General features: G+C 40.3%; 1 protein-coding gene across 1 annotated transcript in view; it reads right to left on the bottom strand.

Annotated features, from left to right (window-relative positions):
• The window catches only part of LOC115893454 (oocyte-secreted protein 4A-like), a 64,936-nt gene extending 58,216 nt beyond the window's left edge, over positions 1-6,720 (bottom strand). Inside the window, exon 1 of the mRNA XM_030917155.1 lies at positions 6,628-6,720. The gene's annotated coding sequence lies outside the window, so the exon portion shown is untranslated. The remainder of the gene's footprint in view (positions 1-6,627) is intronic.
• Between the last annotated feature and the right edge of the window lie 13,101 nt (positions 6,721-19,821).

Here is a 19,821-nt window from a genome sequence, read left to right as displayed (position 1 = left end):
AAATGTTAGTGTGTAGGATGAGCTTCAACAAAAACAAAGGCTATTTTCAGTAAACTTTTACAATCAGTAGTTAATCCAGGCAAGGCTGCTAATGAGGTAGTTCAATGTCATTCCCCCTAACTTAGTGGTAGTAGAAGACGAGAGGTTACAGCCATTCAACTAAGCCAACGGGAAAATCATGACTCTCCAACTCTAAACTATTTCTGGATCCTTGTGAAGAATTTGCCAGCTCCCTGATGCTCTCCCTTTTGGCATATGGAATATTTTCACCAACACACATAAAAAAACAGTAGCGATTCTGACATTGCAAGCACAGCACGATTCTCAATTCTTTCCCATAGGTGAAGCTTTCACCAAAGGCCATGCTACTTTGTTCTGAATCCCCTTCAGGACATCACTATTTCCTCTTTTATCTTTGCCTGGAAATGTAATGTTTGGGCACAGAAGGAAAAGGGAAAGTAAGAAGCAGAGATGAGTGAGAGAGAGACAGCAGGAAAAGGAAACGGGCGGGAAACTGAACACTGCAGTTTTCTCACAACCCCTGACAGGGTGCGTCATGGGGGATGCTCATTACTTAACAGTACAATGAGATTCCAGAACATCAGCCAAATCCCTAGTCTAACCTGGGCATAAAATTGCATGCTAAAAATAAAATACGTTTTTCCCCAAATAATTTATTTAAAATTATACATGACATTCACATGGAAATTAACACCAAACTGCAATACGCTTTTCATTTCCAATGTACAAAGGGTTTTGTTTCTGAGAATGGCAAGTTCTAAATAAGTAAAATAAATATGGCATTTATTTAAATAGACTGGGCCACAGATTAATCTTAATTAAGTGGTGTTAATTGATGGGAGAGAAAATGTCCTATCAGAATTGTTGTAAGAACTTTTGAATGTTCTTGCCATGCATGTATTTAAAGATATACTAAAAAGATTTTTAGTTTAACAGTTTTGGATTACAGCTCCAGGGATGGGGGTGGGGATGATTGACTATGCATTTGATATGTGTCTTATTTAATCATACGGTTCTTTCCCCCATAGCACAGTACATATAAATGCAAAGCGTTAGTGCTTGGCTGACTGTAATACGACATCTGCATAAAATGAATAAAGTTAACACCTCACCCAGTAAGCCAGAAAATACCAGCACTAAGAATGCAGACAGTGCCAGCTTCCTTCCCCGGAACTGTGCTGCCCCGAGAATTCTGAGCAAACCAAAAAGCCAGCTTGGAAAAGATGCTCCCAGGAACAGAGACGGAGTAAGGCACCAAAGCAGGAAGCCATGCCACAGCACTGAGGTGATACAGAAGTGGGAGAAGTGGGAAAAAAAAATCTCGTGGGGACATCAAAGGCGCGGCAGGCGGTGGGGTGTGGCGGCCCCCCACACTTGGTTTTCCCAAAGTGGATCAGGTCCTGGAAGAGCGTGCAGCCCAGGAGCAGGCCGGGAGGCAGGAGCTGTAGCAGAAGGGTCAGCAGGAAGGGGCGGCCAGCGTGAGCCACAGCGAGCGCAGCGGGTTCAGCGCTCAGAGCTCGCATACGAAGCCTTGGTCTACGCGCCAGCGTTCGAACGCGCTGCCGGCGCCGCCACCGCCGGCCCGCAGAGTAGTGGCCACTGGCTCGCCGCGCGCCCCTCTTAGCCTCTCTCTTTAGAACTTTAAATCTTTTTTTTTTTTTTTTTAGACGGAGTTTCCCTCTTATTGCCCAGGTTGGAGTGTGCAATGGCGCGATCTTGGCTCACCACAACCGCCACCTCCCGGGTTCAAGCGATTCTCCTGCCTCAGCTTTCCAAGTAGCTGAGATTACAGGCATGAGCCACCACGCCCGGCTAATTCTGTGTGTTCAGTAGAGACGGGGTTTTTCCACGTTAGTCAGGCTGGTCTCTAACTCCCGATCTCAGGTGATCCGCCCGCCTTGGCCTCCCAAGGTGCTGGGATTACAAGTGTGAGCCATCACGCCCAGCAATCCTCCTTTCAAGAATGAAGCACCACAGCTTTGGGACATTGATTAGGGTTGTCACTCTCTGTCTGCCTTTACCACCCCTGGCTCCCATTCTGGACTTGGTGGGCTTTTGGCTTAAGGGACAATGGAAAAACAAGAAATATTTTATGAATGAAAGTAATAAGTTCCTTCCAAATGAATGCTATATATGAAAGAGAGAGACTAAATATGCAAACTCTATCCACTCTTGGTCCTGATTAAGACAAACGTTCTTGCATGTCTTCATTGCTGAAATGGAAACTACCCATTCGTACCACCATTTTCTGAGTTTTCCAGCTAGTTTTCATTCTTAAATTACTGGAGTTTTTTGAAGGAGAAGGACAGGAGGGGTATATATATACTGTTTATATTTAAAGGATGATGAAAATGTCAAGTAATATTTTCTAGGAAACACTGAACAATTTCTATGAACTGTAACCAACTTTAGTCCTAATTAACACACAAATCCTTGCTGGTCCCCTTACTAAAACAGAAAACAATAGCTGTGTTGGTGCAGCAAGCCTACGTGTGTCCGTTGCCTGTTGTCTCACTACCACCTGTGCCTTTCTCTGCCCTACAATGTTGGAGCCAAGAGTTCAAAAATTAGATTTTCCAGCCTCCCATTTAGGTTCTGCCAGCAGGAAAACACTGATGGAGATTAAAAGACGTCTATCTTCACCCAGTTATTTTCAAATAACAAATATCTAGTCAATAAACCCTATTGACTAAGGTTTCCCAATATGAATAGGATCACACAGGCAGGACTTGAGCCCTCAAGGTTTTGTTAGAAATATCTCAAGAAGATCCTCATGAACATGTTTCAGAATGATGTTATTACTAACTGGAGAGTAGTCATTGAAATAAAGAAGGATGGTCCTAAGGGATCACTAAAGGTTTAGTTCCTAGAGTGCCAAGAATAAAAACTCATCTCACCCTATTGATCTTGAAGAAAGATACAGAAATATTCTGCTACCAGTTTCCCAAAGCCATGGGCCTACAGGAGGTCAAACTTTATACTCTTATTTCCTGGCTGATCCAATGGTGTTCATTTCTGTCATGGATACTAAATCTTTCTTAAAGGAATGAAACAACCATGTAGGATTATTATCAGTCTACTGTATTTAAAACATGACTGTACACTAATAGCAGGTGGAGGACAGAGACCCTTCCATGCCTACCTCCCAGCCTAGGTTCTGTTTTGAGATTATAACCCAGTCATCAAGAAGCAAAGGCACAGCATATTTTATTTGTAAGATCAACTCCACATAAAAATTATACTTAGACATCATGTTATAAGAGACTATGCAAGGGCAGCATGGCCTGTGTTTAAAAGGAACACTTTTTAAAAATATATGAAGCACTGGGCACTATCCCAACCCAATGTCCTCTCAGGAAGTGGCACCAAAAATTGATAAATCTGTAGTGAGTGGTTCAAAAATTAAATTTTAAGTAAGCTATAGCAACAGAGTTATCAGGATTGCCATGAAAGAACCTAGAACATAGCTACATTTACACTCTCATGGACTAATGGATGAGACATATTAAGTAGAAGTGATGGATGAGATGCCTCTACCTACAGAGAAAAAAGAAAGGTAGTTAATGAAAAGTTTCCAATGTAACCACTTGATAAACTTGGCACAGAAAACACATTGACTAATACATTGACCGGTGAACATGGAGGACCTACTGTGTGTCAGGGATTAGAGGGAAGGGTTGAAAGACTTGAAAATTTTTATTCAAGTGTCTGAGCACTACTTAAAGTGAGTAGTTTATTGACTCAGATTATGTTTAAACTACACTAGAGATTTTCATCTATTTGTCATAACTAGGGTAAAGGGAGACTTATTGACAAGACCAGGATATATATAGACACATGGAAGTAGCATTTTTTTCTAAACACGATTGAAATGTAATGTGAGACTCATTACATAGACACTATTTAAACAACAAATACCCTCCTTAGTAGAGATTTGAGCTTTTTCTTCCTTATGTCAATATGATCATTTCTATGTGGACACTGCCACGTTTTGTCTCTTCTAAGGATCCTCACCGAGGAGTCTTGAAAATATGGAATCCGAGTCAATCCAAATAAGCTAGGGTTGGTTAAGTTCCAGGGAGAATGAGAATTGGTAGAGGGAGGGTCATTTTGGAATTCTGTAAGATTGTTATGGATAGAGCTTGAAGTGGTATCCAAAGATGATGAGCTGAAAGTTTTAAAGAAGACACAATTTGCACATCAGATTACATTTAAACATAAACCAGTAAGTCTCATTTTGTCTCAATTCATTTTTGTTCCTTCTACTTTAGCAGTAGTAGATTTACTACCACTGCTACCTCTCTGCCTTCTACTTGCCTTTTTTTTTTTTTTTAAGGATTAACACACTTCCATTTAGGGGTGTTACTTCAAAAAAAAAAAAAAAGTCCTACCACAGGAAAATGTGTTCTAAACAGAAAATGCTAGCTCTGATAAGCTAAACAAAATCCCCAAGACAATCTCTTACAAGCATAAACTGAGAATCCTGGATCTTTTAAAAGTTGTTGTTCATAAACTACTAAAAGGTTAATAGCATTCATCCATTGATCCTGAAGATATAGCAAAGTTTCAGGGATGTCCCCAAAAGTCATAGGGCCATAGTATATTCAGAAAACATCTAAATTATTGTCTTTTAAAAAATATTTTATTACAGTTATTCCCATTCAAGCCTTTTGATTTATATAAGCACTCAGAATTAGGGGGGGAAAGTTAGGTATTATGTAGAATAAAGAACAACTTAGGCTAAGATTTTTTTAATTTGACCTTAAAGAGTTGAAAACTGAGTCATTTGGCTACTATTCCTGTTTCTGCAAGCATTCCCTGATCTGTGGGGTGGCAGTTAGGTGAGAAGGTATGTTCAAGTCCTGACTTGCCATTCCCTAGCTACGTGATCATGGGCACAATCACCCCTGAGCTCTGTTTAACTCATTTTTAGCATGTCTTACTTGGATTTCCCAAAAGCAGGACTTGGCAAGGATACTTACGTGAAGGTGATTTATTATAGAAGTGTCCCCAGTAAGGGAATGGGAGAAAAGTAGGACATAGAAGGTAAAGACAACAAGCAGGAAGGCTATTTAAGGCAGAGTCCTAGCCTCAGTAGGACCCTCAAGTGAGCTCCAAAGTTAAATCCTGCCTCCAAGTTTATCCCTGATTCAAGAAACAGAGCTGGCTTTTCATGCTCCCAAATCACTCAATCATGAGAGTGGGAAGTATTTGTTAAATTTCCAAGCCCAATTGGTATCACTGAAAGCCAGATCACACACAAGCAGGGAGGGGGCAAACAGAAATAGTAAGGGGGGTCCCCAGGGGATTTGGGTAGAGCATCTGTAATGGTCAAATGGCATTGATAAATACCTCATCATTGCACAGAGAAACTGTGCAAACCAACCTCACTCCAGGGTTCTAATGATGTAAAGCTTCATATTCCAAATGGTTTCCTTTTCATTAGTTCTTAGAGGATAAACTCTAATATCCCTGATGAATATCAGTGCAAAAATCCTGAATAAAATACTGGCAAACCGAATCTAGCAGCACATCAAAAAGCTTATACACCACAATCAAGTTGGCTTTGTCCCCAGGATGCAAGGCCGGTGTAAATGACTCATAGGGCACTGAAGCTGCAGGTTCTATGACCTCTGACTCTCATCCCTGGCAGACTTCTACGTCCCACGTGGGTGAAGAGACAAGGGAAACTGTACCCTGGGGCATTTGCTAGACCTGCCAATAAGATGAAGATCTGCGCCTGCTCTGTCTCCACCCTGTATCCTTCTATGATGCACAACGAAGATAGTCTCAGATGAAAACCTTGTGTGGTGAGTCTGTCAATGCAAAACATTCACAGCTGTGGTGCTACAACAGCATTTCTTCATTTTGTGTCCATTAATTCTACTACCAGAAGCATATCCGAAAAACGTTTTTAGACAAAAACATGTCCCACAGATAAAGCAATTCATCACTGTATTTTCAGGAAGAAAAAAACTAGAAATAACAAAATTACATGTATTCTATATGTAGTATTTCTATTCAGTAACTTTTTAAATAAAGAAAAATATATAGTTTCCATGAGAAAAGATTACTGTAAAATATGGAAAAAGTAAGTGGAATGTAAACAAAATGATTAATATTAATGGTAACAACTTTATGACTTAGGGAGAATAAGAAGTGAAAGGAGAAAGAATGAAGAACTTTATTTTCACAGTCTGATTTATAATCACTAACTCATGACCATTTAGGAGGCAACAGGGCAGGACAGGAGGCAGGTGGCAGGATTATGAGTGGGAGATCAGGGTGGGAGGCGGAAGAGCAAGTTGAAACCATAAACAGAGAAATATTTTTCCACAGATAGGGTGAATAGGGTGAGAAAACACAACAGAAAATACCTAAATCCAGAGGAAGAATAAAACTAGCTCTTTCCTAAGCATTAGGATAAACTAGATAAATCACTTGCTTTGCGGGGTGGTAGAGAGCAAACAAGAGAAAGCAATACCACTACAGAAGTCAGAAAACTATACTGGAAAGTCACTTCTACTCAAAACAGCAAACAGTAAAAGGCCCGCAACCGCTAAGAAACTATGCCTTCGAACAACAAAATAGAAGGGTCACTCGTACCTGACTTTTGCTCAGAAAGAGTCAAAATCACGCACAGAAGGAAAGACGATTGTAACCCCGCAAAATCCTTCATGATGTCAGCTGCCAACTAATGACCCCTGAAAAATTCAGGAAATTGGAAGCGGTTGCCCTGCTTTGGATACTTTTATACCCGCTACCACACCCAGCTGATGACATTTACAAATCACTTTTTGCCAATGGCTCATATTTTCCAGGAATGTATTGTTTTTGCCAATTTAAATTGTTTAATGTTTGGAAAATACAGAAAGTATAAAGAACAAAATTAAAACTCTTTATAAAAACCACAATTTTTATATTCACACATAGAATTTTTTCTCCCTGCTGAATTTGACATTCTCTTGACCACTCCAGAACCAAAATCAGGCTGCAAACAAAGCACCATTGACAAATCTTTGAGAACTGTGACTTCTTCAGGCCCTCAATGTTCCTAGAACAGAATGTTCACAGAGTGTCAATGCATGTTTATTGAATTGTTGGGAAATGATTTGCAAACTTTAGCAGCATCAGAAACACCTGCAGCACTTGTTAATCCACCAATAGCTGAACTGTGTTCTGGAGAGTCTTATTCAGGGCTGGGAATCGGAGGACCAAGAATTTACAATTCTGAAAGTTTCCAGGTGCTGCTGATGCTGCTGACCCCAGGATCATACTCTGAGATCGTGCCTCAGGCATGGTCACTTTTGAGAGTATTTATTTCCATGGCTTCCAAATTTTAGATTAACTTTCAAAATTATCTGGAACACTATTAAAAATATGTGTATCCTAACCCCAATCTAGTCCATTGAGATCTGTTGTAGCTGGAAATGTAAGAATGCATATGAGTCACTGTAGGGTCTTGTCAAACATGCAAATTCTCAAGTCTAACGCAGTGGGGCAAGACCTTGGAATCTGCATTTTTAACAATTTCCCCAGGTGACTTCTAGAGGCTGACACTTTCAGAAACTCTGAGCAGAAGTCCTCAGGGCTGCTGATGAGGGAGGGAGGCAGACCTCCAATCCTCCTTCAATTATCTTCATTTTATTTATATCTGTTTTATATTAGATCCTACTGGGGTTTTTTTGAAAACACCAACATTATAAATCTCAGCATCCTTTGACCTGAAATGTAACATCATAATTTTAAATAAGAAATCAGATGTACCTGGGACTACCCATTAAATGACCTCTTTGATGGATCAATAAGGAATAAAACAATGAATCCAAATCCTATTTCTCATCATATAGTCTCCTGACACTCCCAACATCTATAATATAAACTTTGGAAAACATGTATGTTATCTGTGCTGCCAGTCATTATCTTTTGAGGATCTGGGATGACCAAAAAGAAAACAGAGACCAGTTCAACTAGTATGACATTGGGCCAAGTTCCAGAATCAGTAGTCTACACACAGCTTTCTCATAACAGATATAAAAAATAAAATAAAAAATTCCTTCACCCAAAGAAACATTTCACATCTCCCTCCCAATTTAGCTTCTTCTACACACCCACATATTATAACAGAAAAAAAAGACACGGAAAACATCAGTTTGCTACCACACCACTTTGAATCACCCTCAGCTCTGGGAAGGAAGAGCCTCTGCTCAGGGACCCATGCTTTAGAGGGTATCGCTCTGAACTACTCCATCATGTTCTTCCCTGGGCACAAGAAATGTGTTCAAACAAAGGAACATGCCATCCAAATCCCAAGCCTTCATAATTTCCTGCCCAAATGGCCTTGAACTTACATCCGAGGACTGCTTGAGCCCTTTCCCTGAGTCAGTTCTCTCAGGTGTATATAGCCCTGGGCCTAATGGTGGCCAAGGGGCCGTTGTCTGCTGCAAATATGGACGGAGCTTGGACACAACACCTGGAGTGTCCACACATGTGCACTTGAGGCCCCCTACAATGCAGGTCAGAGTTGGGTTAGAAAGAGGAAGGATTTAACCATGGGCCATGGGCAGGGGAGGGTAGTAGAGTGGAGACAGACGGTGGCTCTCACCACATTGCAGTGTTCCAGTGTGAAATTCTAGAGATTCTAGACTCTGAGAATTCTAGATTAAAGTCTATCTTTCTAGCTCATTATGAAAGGCAGTTTGTCAAAATAGCAAACATAATGTATCTTGTTTAACAGTTTCTTCATTTAAAGCTTTTACATAAATATACATGATATGTGCCTCCACTGGTACCCTTGCTCCAGTCCCCATGCATGTGAGGTGGGAGCAGACTTGGGGCCGTTTGTCCTCCACGCAAAGTATTAGGGTGGTGCAAAAGTAATCTCAGTTTTTGCCATTACTTTTTTTTTTTTTTTGTACTTTAAGTTCTAGGGTACATGTGCATAACGTGCAGGTTTGTTACATATGTATACTTGTGCCATGTTGGTGTGCTGCACCCATCAACTCGTCAGCACCCATCAATTCATCATTTATATCATGTATAACTCCCAATGCAATCCCTCCCCCCTCCCCCCTCCCCATGATAGGCCCCAGTGTGTGATGTTCCCCTTCCCGAGTCCAAGTGATCTCATTGTTCAGTTCCCACCTATGAGTGAGAACATGCGGTGTTTGGTTTTCTCTTCTTGTGATAGTTTGCTAAGAATGATGGTTTCCAGCTGCATCCATGTCCCTACAAAGGACGCAAACTCATCCTTTTTTATGGCTGCATAGTATTCCATGGTGTATATGTGCCACATTTTCTTAATCCAGTCTGTCACAGATGGACATTTGGGTTGATTCCAAGTCTTTGCTATTGTGAATAGTGCCGCAATAAACATATGTGTGCATGTGTCTTTGTAGTAGAATAATTTATAATCCTTTGGGTATATACCCAGTAGTGGGATGGCTGGGTCATATGGTACATCTAGTTCTAGATCCTTGAGGAATTGCCATACTGTTTTCCATAATGCTTGAACTAGTTTACAATCCCACCAACAGTGTAAAAGTGTTCCTATTTCTCCACATCCTCTCCAACACCTGTTGTTTCCTGACTTCTTAATGATTGCCATTCTAACTGGTGTGAGATGGTATCTCATTGTGGTTTTGATTTGCATTTCTCTGATGGCCAGTGATGATGAGCATTTTTTCATGTGTCTGTTGGCTGTATGAATGTCTTCTTTTGAGAAATGTCTGTTCATATCCTTTGCCCACTTTTTGATGGGGTTGTTTGTTTTTTTCTTGTATATTTGTTTGAGTTCTTTGTAGGTTCTGGATATTAGCCCTTTGTCAGATGAGTAGATTGCAAAAATTTTCTCCCATTCTGTAGGTTGCCTGTTCACTCTGGTGGTAGTTTCTTTTGCTGTGCAGAAGCTCTTTAGTTTAATTAGATCCCATTTGTCAATTTTGGCTTTTGCTGCCATTGCTTTTGGTGTTTTAGACATGAAGTCCTTGCCCATGCCTATGTCCTGAATGGTACTACCTAGATTTTCTTCTAGGGTTTTTATGGTATTAGGTCTAACATTTAAGTCTCTAATCCATCTTGAATTAATCTTCGTATAAGGAGTAAGGAAAGGATCCAGTTTCAGCTTTCTACTTATGGCTAGCCAATTTTCCCAGCACCATTTATTAAATAGGGAATCCTTTCCCCATTTCTTGTTTCTCTCAGGTTTGTCAAAGATCAGATGGCTGTAGATGTGTGGTATTATTTCTGAGGACTCTGTTCTGTTCCATTGGTCTATATCTCTGTTTTGGTACCAGTACCATGCTGTTTTGGTTACTGTAGCCTTGTAGTATACTTTGAAGTCAGGTAGCGTGATGCCTCCAGCTTTGTTCTTTTGACTTAGGATTGTCTTGGCAATGCGGGCTCTTTTTTGGTTCCATATGAACTTTAAAGCAGTTTTTTCCAATTCTCTGAAGAAAGTCATTGGTAGCTTGATGGGGATGGCATTGAATCTATAAATAACCTTGGGCAGTATGGCCATTTTCACGATATTGATTCTTCCTATCCATGAGCATGGTATGTTCTTCCATTTGTTTGTGTCCTCTTTGATTTCACTGAGCAGTGGTTTGTAGTTCTCCTTGACGAGGTCCTTTACATCCCTTGTAAGTTGGATTCCTAGGTATTTTATTCTCTTTGAAGCAATTGTGAATGGAAGTTCATTCATGATTTGGCTCTCTGTTTGTCTGTTACTGGTGTATAAGAATACTTGTGATTTTTACACATTAATTTTGTATCCTGAGACTTTGCTGAAGTTGCTTATCAGCTTAAGGAGATTTTGGGCTGAGACAATGGGGTTTTCTAAATATACAATCATGTCATCTGCAAACAGGGACAATTTGACTTCTTCTTTTCCTAACTGGATACCCTTTATTTCTTCCTCTTGCCTGATTGCCCTAGCCAGAACTTCCAACACTATGTTGAATAGGAGTGGTGAGAGAGGGCATCCCTGTCTTGTGCCAGTTTTCAAAGGGAATTTTTCCAGTTTTTGCCCATTCAGTATGATATTAGCTGTGGGTTTGTCATAAATAGCTGTTATTATTTTGAGGTACGTTCCATCAATACCGAATTTATTGAGCGTTTTTAGCACGAAGGGCTGTTGAATTTTGTCAAAAGCCTTTTCTGCATCTATTGAGATAATCATGTGGTTCTTGTCTTTGGTTCTGTTTATATGCTGGATTACGTTTATTGATTTGCGAATGTTCAACCAGCCTTGCATCCGAGGGACGAAGCCCACTTGATCATGGTGGATAAGCTTTTTGATGTACTGCTGAATCCGGTTTGCCAGTATTTTATTGAGGATTTTTGCATCGATGTTCATCAGGGATATTGGTTTAAAATTCTCTTTTTTTGTTGTGTCTCTGCCAGGCTTTGGTATCAGGATGATGTTGGCCTCATAAAATGAGTTAGGGAGGATTCCCTCTTTTTCTATTGATTGGAATAGTTTCAGAAGGAATGGTACCAGCTCCTCCTTGTACCTCTGGTAGAATTCAGCTGTGAATCCATCTGGTCCTGGACTTTTTTGGTGGGTAGGCTATTAATTATTGCCTCAATTTCAGAGCCAGCTATTGGTCTATTTAGGGATTCAACTTCTTCCTGGTTTAGTCTTGGAAGAGTGTAAGTGTCCAGGAAATTATCCATTTCTTCTAGATTTTCTAGTTGATTTGCGTAGAGGTGTTTATAGTATTCTCTGATGGTAGTTTGTATTTCTGTGGGGTCGGTGGTGATATCCCCTTTATCATTTTTTATTGCGTCTATTTGATTCTTCTCTCTTTTCTATTAGTCTTGCTAGTGGTCTGTCAATTTTGTTGATCTTTTCAAAAAACCAACTTCTGGATTCATTGATTTTTTGGAGGGTTTTTTGTGTCTCTATCTCCTTCAGTTCTGCTCTGATCTTAGTTATTTCTTGCCTTCTGCTAGCTTTTGAATGTGTTTGCTCTTGCCTCTCTAGTTCTTTTAATTGTAATGTTAGAGTGTCAATTTTAGATCTTTCCAGCTTTCTCTTGTGGGCATTTAGTGCTATAAATTTCCCTCTACACACTGCTTTAAATGTGTCCCAGAGATTCTGGTATGTTGTATCTTTGTTCTCATTGGTTTCAAAGAACATCTTTATTTCTGCCTTCATTTCGTTATGTACCCAGTAGTCATTCAGGAGCAGGTTGTTCAGTTTCCATGTAGTTGAGTGGTTTTCTTAGTCCTGAGTTCTAGTTTGATTGCACTGTGGTCTGAGAGAGAGTTTGTTATAATTTCTGTTCTTTTACATTTGCTGAGGAGTGCTTTACTTCCAATTATGTGGTCAATTTTGGAATAAGTGCAATGTGGTGCTGAAAAGAATGTATATTCTGTTGATTTGGGGTGGAGAGTTCTATAGATGTCTATTAGGTCCACTTGGTGCAGAGATGAGTTCAATTCCTGGATATCCTTGTTAACTTTCTGTCTCGTTGATCTGTCTAATGTTGACAGTGGAGTGTTGAATTCTCCCATTATTATTGTATGGGAGTCTAAGTCTCTTTGTAAGTCTCTAAGGACTTGCTTTATGAATCTGGGTGCTCCTGTATTGGGTGCATATATATTTAGGATAGTTAGCTCTTCCTGTTGAATTGATCCCTTTACCATTATGTAATGGCCTTCTTTGTCTCTTTTGATCTTTGATGGTTTAAAGTCTGTTTTATCAGAGACTAGGATTGCAACCCCTGCTTTTTTTTTTGTTCTCCATTTGCTTGGTAGATCTTCCTCCATCCCTTTATTTTGAGCCTATGTATGTCTCTGCATGTGAGATGGGTCTCCTGAATACAGCAGACTGATGGGTCTTGACTCTTTATCCAGTTTGCCAGTCTGTGTCTTTTAATTGGAGCATTTAGTCCATTAACATTTAAGGTTAATATTGTTATGTGTGAACTTGATCCTGTCATTATGATATTAACTGGTTATTTTGCTCGTTAGTTGATGCAGTTTCTTCCTACCCTCGATGGTCTTTACATTTTGGCATGTTTTTGCAATGGCTGGTACCGGTTGTTCCTTTCCATGTTTAGGGCTTCCTTCAGGGTCTCTTGTAAGGGAGGCCTGGTGGTGACAAAATCTCTAAGCATTTGCTTATCTGTAAAGGATTTTATTTCTCCTTCACTTATGAAACTTAATTTGGCTGGATATGAAATTCTGGGTTTAAAATTCTTTTCTTTAAGAACGTTGAATATTGGCCCCCACTCTCTTCTGGCTTGTAGAGTTTCTGCTGAGAGATCTGCTGTTAGTCTGATGGGCTTCCCTTTGTGGGTAACCCGACCTTTCTCTCTGGCTGCCCTTAAGATTTTTTCCTTCATTTCAACTTTGGTGAATCTGGCAATTATGTGTCTTGGAGTTGCTCTTCTGGAGGAGTATCTTTGTGGCGTTCTCTGTATTTCCTGAATTTGAATGTTGGCCTGCCCTACTAGGTTGGGGAAGTTCTCCTGGATGATATCCTGAAGAGTGTTTTCCAACTTGGTTCCATTTTCCCCCTCACTTTCAGGCACCCCAATCAGACGTAGATTTGGTCTTTTTACATAATCCCATACTTCTTGCAGGCTTTGTTCATTTCTTTTTCTTCTTTTTTCTTTTTTTTTTTTTTTTTTTGAGACCGAGTCTCACTCTGTCGCCCAGGCTGGAGTGCAGTGGCCGGATCTCAGCTCACTGCAAGCTCCGCCTCCTGGGTTTACGCGATTCTCCTGCCTCAGCCTCCCGAGTAGCTGGGACTACAGGCGCCCGCCACCACGCCCGGCTAGTTTTTTTTTTGTATTTTTTTAGTAGAGACGGGGTTTCACTGTGTTAGCCAGGATGGTCTCGATCTCCTGACCTCGTGATCCACCCGTCTCGGCCTCCCAAAGTGCTGGGATTACAGGCTTGAGCCACCATGCCCGGCCTTTTTCTTCTTTTTTCTTTTGGTTTCTCTTCTCCCTTCATTTCATTCATTTGATCCTCAATCGCTGATACTCTTTCTTCCAGTTGATCGAGTCGGTTACTGAAGCTTGTGCATTTGTCACGTATTTCTCGTGTCATGGTTTTCATCTCTGTCATTTCGTTTATGACCTTCTCTGCATTAATTAGTCTAGCTGTCAATTCTTCCACTCTTTTTTCAAGATTTTTAGTTTCTTTGCGCTGGGTACGTAATTCCTCCTTTAGCTCTGAGAAGTTTGATGGACTGAAGCCTTCTTCTCTCATCTCGTCAAAGTCATTCTCTGACCAGCTTTGATCCGTTGCTGGTGATGGGCTGCGCTCCTTTGCAGGGGGAGACGCACTCTTATTTTTTGAATTTCCAGCTTTTCTGCCCTGCTTTTTCCCCATCTTTGTGGTTTTATCTGTCTCTGGTCTTTGATGATGGTGACGTACTGATGGGGTTTTGGTATAGGTGTCCTTCCTGTTTGATAGTTTTCCTTCTGACAGTCAGGACCCTCAGCTGTAGGTCTGTTGGAGATTGCTTGAGGTCCCCTCCAGACCCTGTTTGCCTGGGTATCAGCAGCAGAGGTTGCAGAAGATAGAATATTGCTGAACAGCGAGTGTACCTGTCTGATTCTTACTTTGGAAGCTTCCTCTCAGGGGTGTACCCCACCGTGTGAGGTGTGGGGTGTCAGACTGCCCCTAGTGGGGGATGTCTCCCAGTCAGGCTACTCAGGGGTCAGGGACCCACTTGAGCAGGCAGTCTGTCCGTTCTCAGATCTCAGCCTCTGTGTTGGGAGATCCACTGCTCTCTTCAAAGCTGTCAGACAGAGTCGTTTGCGTCTGCAGAGGTTCTGCTGCCTTTTTGTTGTTGTTGTTTTTTAAGCGGTGCCCTGTCCCCAGAGGTGGAGTCTACAGAGACAGGCAGGTTTCCTTGAGCTGCTGTGAGCTCCACCCAGTTCGAGCTTCCCAGTGGCTTTGTTTACCTACTTAAGCCTCAGCAATGGTGGGCGCCCCTCCCCCCCGCCTCGCTGCTGCCTTGTGGTTAGATCTCTGCAGACTGCTGTGTTAGCAATGAGGGAGGCTCCGTGGCCGTGGGACCCTCCCGGCCAGGTGTGGGATATATTCTCCTGGTGTGCCCATTTGCTTAAAGCGCAATATTGGGGTGGGAGTTACCCGATTTTCCAGGTGTTGTGTGTCTCAGTTCCCCTGGCTAGGAAAAGGGATTCCCTTCCCCCTTGCGCTTTCCAGGTGAGGCGATGCCTCGCCCTGCTTCAGCTCTCGCTGGTCGGGCTGCACCAGCTGACCAGCACCGATTGTCCGGCACTCCCTAGTGAGATGACCCCAGTACCTCAGTTGAAAATGCAGAAATCACCAGTCTTCTGTGTCGCTCGTGCTGGGAGTTGGAGACTGGAGCTGTTCCTATTCGGCCATCTTGCTCCGCTCCCCCCCGCCATTACTTTTCATTTGCAGTTACTTTTAATGGCAAAAATCGTGATTAGTTTTTCACCACCCTAATAACTTATCTGGGAGAGATCTACTGATTTCCTTGGGAACTCTCTTAGGGCCTTGTCTTGCTTTGCTAATAAGCCTGAAAGGAGCTGAGTTTTACTAAACATCCTTGTGCTTAGGTCACTCGTCAAAGTTCACCTTCAGTAAGTCAAACAAATAATCAGAATTATGTAACTCTTACTTAGCATGGAGAGAGGTGAAACAAAAGGTGTTGATTATTTCAAAGTGGATCTGTTTGATGAGATAAAGGAATTCTGGGTAAATGTCGACAACATACTTAATGCTTGGGCCACTTTGACTTCAACCCCAGATGTTTACATCCCCACGGCACTCTTGATTTCCATGGACGGCCTCTCTATCATTTACTTTTTTCCTAGTTTGCTCCTGTAAAAACTTCTAATATTTATCCAATGTGATTATCTACTGATATGTGTTATTAATTTATCATTTGGCTTAAGGATCTGAGGTTCCTTTCAGCAAACATTTGATAACCTCTTACATCATAGGCATTTAGCGTGGTACAGTGAAGGACACAATAGTGAACGAGAAAGACGTATCCCCTCCTTTGATGAATTCACAGTCAGGCAGAGAGACAAACATTAAATACACACAGTTAAGAAATAATGCTGCAAAAATTAATTGCTATTCTCATAAGTGCCCCAAACGAAAGTACAGAGTGTCAAGAGAGTGGCTAACAAATGGCCAGAAAGTACTGGTTCTCAGAGATCACATTTCAAGTCTGGAGTTTTATTTGAAATGCAGGAGGTCAGGAGTTCGAGACCAGCCTGGTCAACATGGCGAAACCCCGTCTCTACTAAAAATACAAAATTAGCCGGATGTGGTGGCGGGCACCTGTGATCCCAGCTACTCAGAAAGCTGAGGCAGGAGAATCACTTGAACCCGGGAGGTCGAGGTCACAGTAAGCCAAGATCTCGCCATTGTACTCAAGCCTGGGCAACAAGAGTGAAACCCCATCTCAAAAAAAAAAAAAAAAAAAATGAAGTTCTGATACATGCTACAACATAAATGAAACTTGAAAACATTATGCTGAATGAAAAACTAGTTATATAAAAGACCATATATTGTATGATTCTATTTATATGAATGTCCAGAAAAGGCAAAGTATAGAGACAGAAAGTAGATAAGTGGTTTCCTAAGACTGGGAGGACTGGTTAGTCACTGATGATGGGTGTGAGGTTTCTTTTGAGGTGATAAAAATGCTTTATCATTGATTATGGGGTGATAGTTTGCACATATTTGTGAATACACTAAAAACCATTAAACTATACACTTCAGTTCAGTGAGATGCCAGAAATTTGTGTCCAAAGGCTAAGAGAGATAAGAATTTAAAAGGAGATTTACTATGTACAATATTAAATTGCCTCTAGAAACATCATTAGGATTGGATCCCATTATGCCCCAAGGAGACAAGTACAAAATCTGTTCCAACTCACCTGGCCTCTTTCTTTCCTGAAAGGCCCAAAGAACACTACCTTAACTAGACATTAACATATGAATTAGTAAAGGGAATTTGTTGGGATTGACAGTGAAAGATTAGCCATTGAAATTATCTCAGTCACTATAATGCGATTCCAGATGAGCCAAAATTAGATAGCAGTACCTAATCATCAAAGACAAGTTGTAGAAATTACCATAGCTGGCTACAGAATCAGAGTGACAATAGAAGTGTTTTGATCCACAGTGATTTATGACATCATCTAACAAAACATGAGGTAACTGGGAGTGAAATAGATGGTCAGCTGATTAAAATACTGCTTGAACTATGTAACTGGAAAAAATTCTAAGTCTAGTGTGTTATTTTTCTACTGCCACATAACTACCCCAAGACTTAGTGGCTTAAAACAATCATTTTCTCACAAATCTATGTGTAGAAACTTAGGCTAGATTTAGCTAGGCACTTCTACTGGTCTTGGCCAGTGTTATTCACATGACTTTAGTCATCTGGTAGCTCACCTAAAGCTAAAGGCACTTCATTCAATGTCAGGCAGTTGGCAGCCTACAGCTAGCATGTTTCAGTTCTCCTCTATATGACCTTTCTAGAAGGTCACAGCTATAACAACTAGAACATGAGCTCAGGTTTATACACATTGTGGGTCATAGAATTCAAAACACAAAACCCAATGCAGAAGGAATTTTTAAATTTCCACCTATTTCATATTTGTTAACTACCTCTCGACCCAAGACAGTCACATGACCAGGCCTTAATTTAAATCTAAATGTAGAAAGATGTTCTATATAAAAATGTAAATTTTAGAAACATTAGCACATGAATGTCATTTCAAGCCTTGGAATTTAAATGAGATCAACATAGGAGAATGAAGAGTTTTAGAAACTGAACCCTAGGAGATTGCAACATTTGGAAGTCAAATATATTAGGAGAAAGTAGCAAGAAAAGACAAAAAAGGAAGAGTCAGAAAGGTAGAAAAACTCCAGAAAAGGATGGTGTTCCAGCCAAATGAAGTAAGAAAAAGAGAGTAATCAACTATCAGTTCAAGTAAAATGAGAATTTAGAATCACTGTTGGAAGCAGCAAAGTAGAAGTGACTTGTTAAAAACCAGTTTTAGAAAAATCTGTAATAGATACGCAAACATTAAGAGAAAGGAATTGAAGCATACAACTACAAAGTCATCAAATGACAAAGAAAGCAATAGAAGAAAAAAGGAAAAAAAGAACTATCAAAACAGTCAGAAAACAATTAACAAAATGGCAATGGTAAGTCCTTACTTATCAAAATTACTTGAAACTTAAATGGATTAAATTCTCCAATCAAAAGACAGAGTGGCTGCATGAATAAAAGACAAAATTCTTGGCCAGGCATAGTGCCTCACGCTTGTAATCCCTACACTTTGGGAGGCTGAGGTGACCAGATCACTTGAGGTCAGGAGTCTAAGATCAGCCTGGACAACAGGGTGAAACCCCATCTCTATTAAAAATACAAAAATTAGCCAGGCATGGTGGTGCTCACCTGTAGTCCCAGCTATTCCAGAGACTGAGGCAGAAGAACCCAGGAGGCAGAAGAACCCAGGAGGCAGAAGCTGCAGTGAGCCAAGACCACACCATTGCACTCCAGCCTGGGCCACAAAGCAAGACTCGGTCTCACAAACAAACAAACAACAAACAAAAAAACAAGATTCTACCTGCAAGAGACTCATAGTAGCATAGTAGCTATAAGGACACACAAAGACTACAAATGAATGAATGAGAAAAGATACTCCACACAAATGGTAACCAAAGGAGAGTGAGGGTGGCTACACTTATATCAGACAAAAGAGACATTTCCAAAAATTGTTACAAAAGACAAAGAAAATCATTATATAATGATAAAGGAGCCAATTCATCAAAAAGATATAAAAATTATCAATATTTATGTACCCAACATTATGTACCCAACATAATATTTGCATAAAGCAAATATTAACAGAACTAATGTGAAAAATAAACAGCAGAACAGTAACAGTCGGTGACTTTAATACCCCACACTCAACAATGGATAGATAATCCAGACAGAAAACCAATAAGGAACTACCATATTTGAACAATACTTAGACCAAAGGGACCTAATAGACATATACAGAACATTCCATCCAACAGCAGGGGAGTACACATTCTTCTCAAGCACATATAAAACATTCTCCAGGATAGATCACATTAAGTCACAAAATAAGTGTTAACAAATTTAAGAATATTGAAATTATATCAAGTATCTTTTCTGACCCAATGGTATGAAACTGGAAATCAATAATGCAAGAAAAATTGGAAAATTTACAAATACATGGAAATTAAATAATATACTCCTGAACGATCAATGAGCCAAAGAGGAAATTAATGAGGAAGTAAAAAAGTATCTTGAGACAAATGAAAAGGTAAACTCAGTATCTGAAAACATATAGGATGCAGCAAAAGCAGTACTGAGAGCATTTCATTGTAGCTTTGATTTCCATTTCTCTGATGACCAGTGATGTTAAGCACCTTTTCAAACACCTTTTCATATGCTTGCTTCCCATTTAGATGCCTTCTTTTACTTCCATTTTTATATGTTGTATGTGTTTGCATGATAAAATCTACTTTATCAGGAAACATAAAACATAAAGTGAAATGAAAAAAAAAAGGAAACATTACAGGAAACAGTCATTCACCTAATATATGTTCACTGGGCGGAAGGCAAATAATAGATGTGAACCCCGAAGGTTTAGGACAGGAAACGAAGGAAAGTTATTTCCTCATTCTCCCTAACCACATCCTTCAAGTCTTCTTCCTTATCTATTACATCATATGGACAAATACACTTGACCACACCTCCTGACATTGCTCAATATTTGCTTGAGT

This window comes from Rhinopithecus roxellana, chromosome 15 (genome assembly GCF_007565055.1).
Source record: "Rhinopithecus roxellana isolate Shanxi Qingling chromosome 15, ASM756505v1, whole genome shotgun sequence".
NCBI classification, from domain to species: domain Eukaryota; kingdom Metazoa; phylum Chordata; class Mammalia; order Primates; family Cercopithecidae; genus Rhinopithecus; species Rhinopithecus roxellana.
This window is presented reverse-complemented; position numbering and strand designations above follow the sequence as displayed.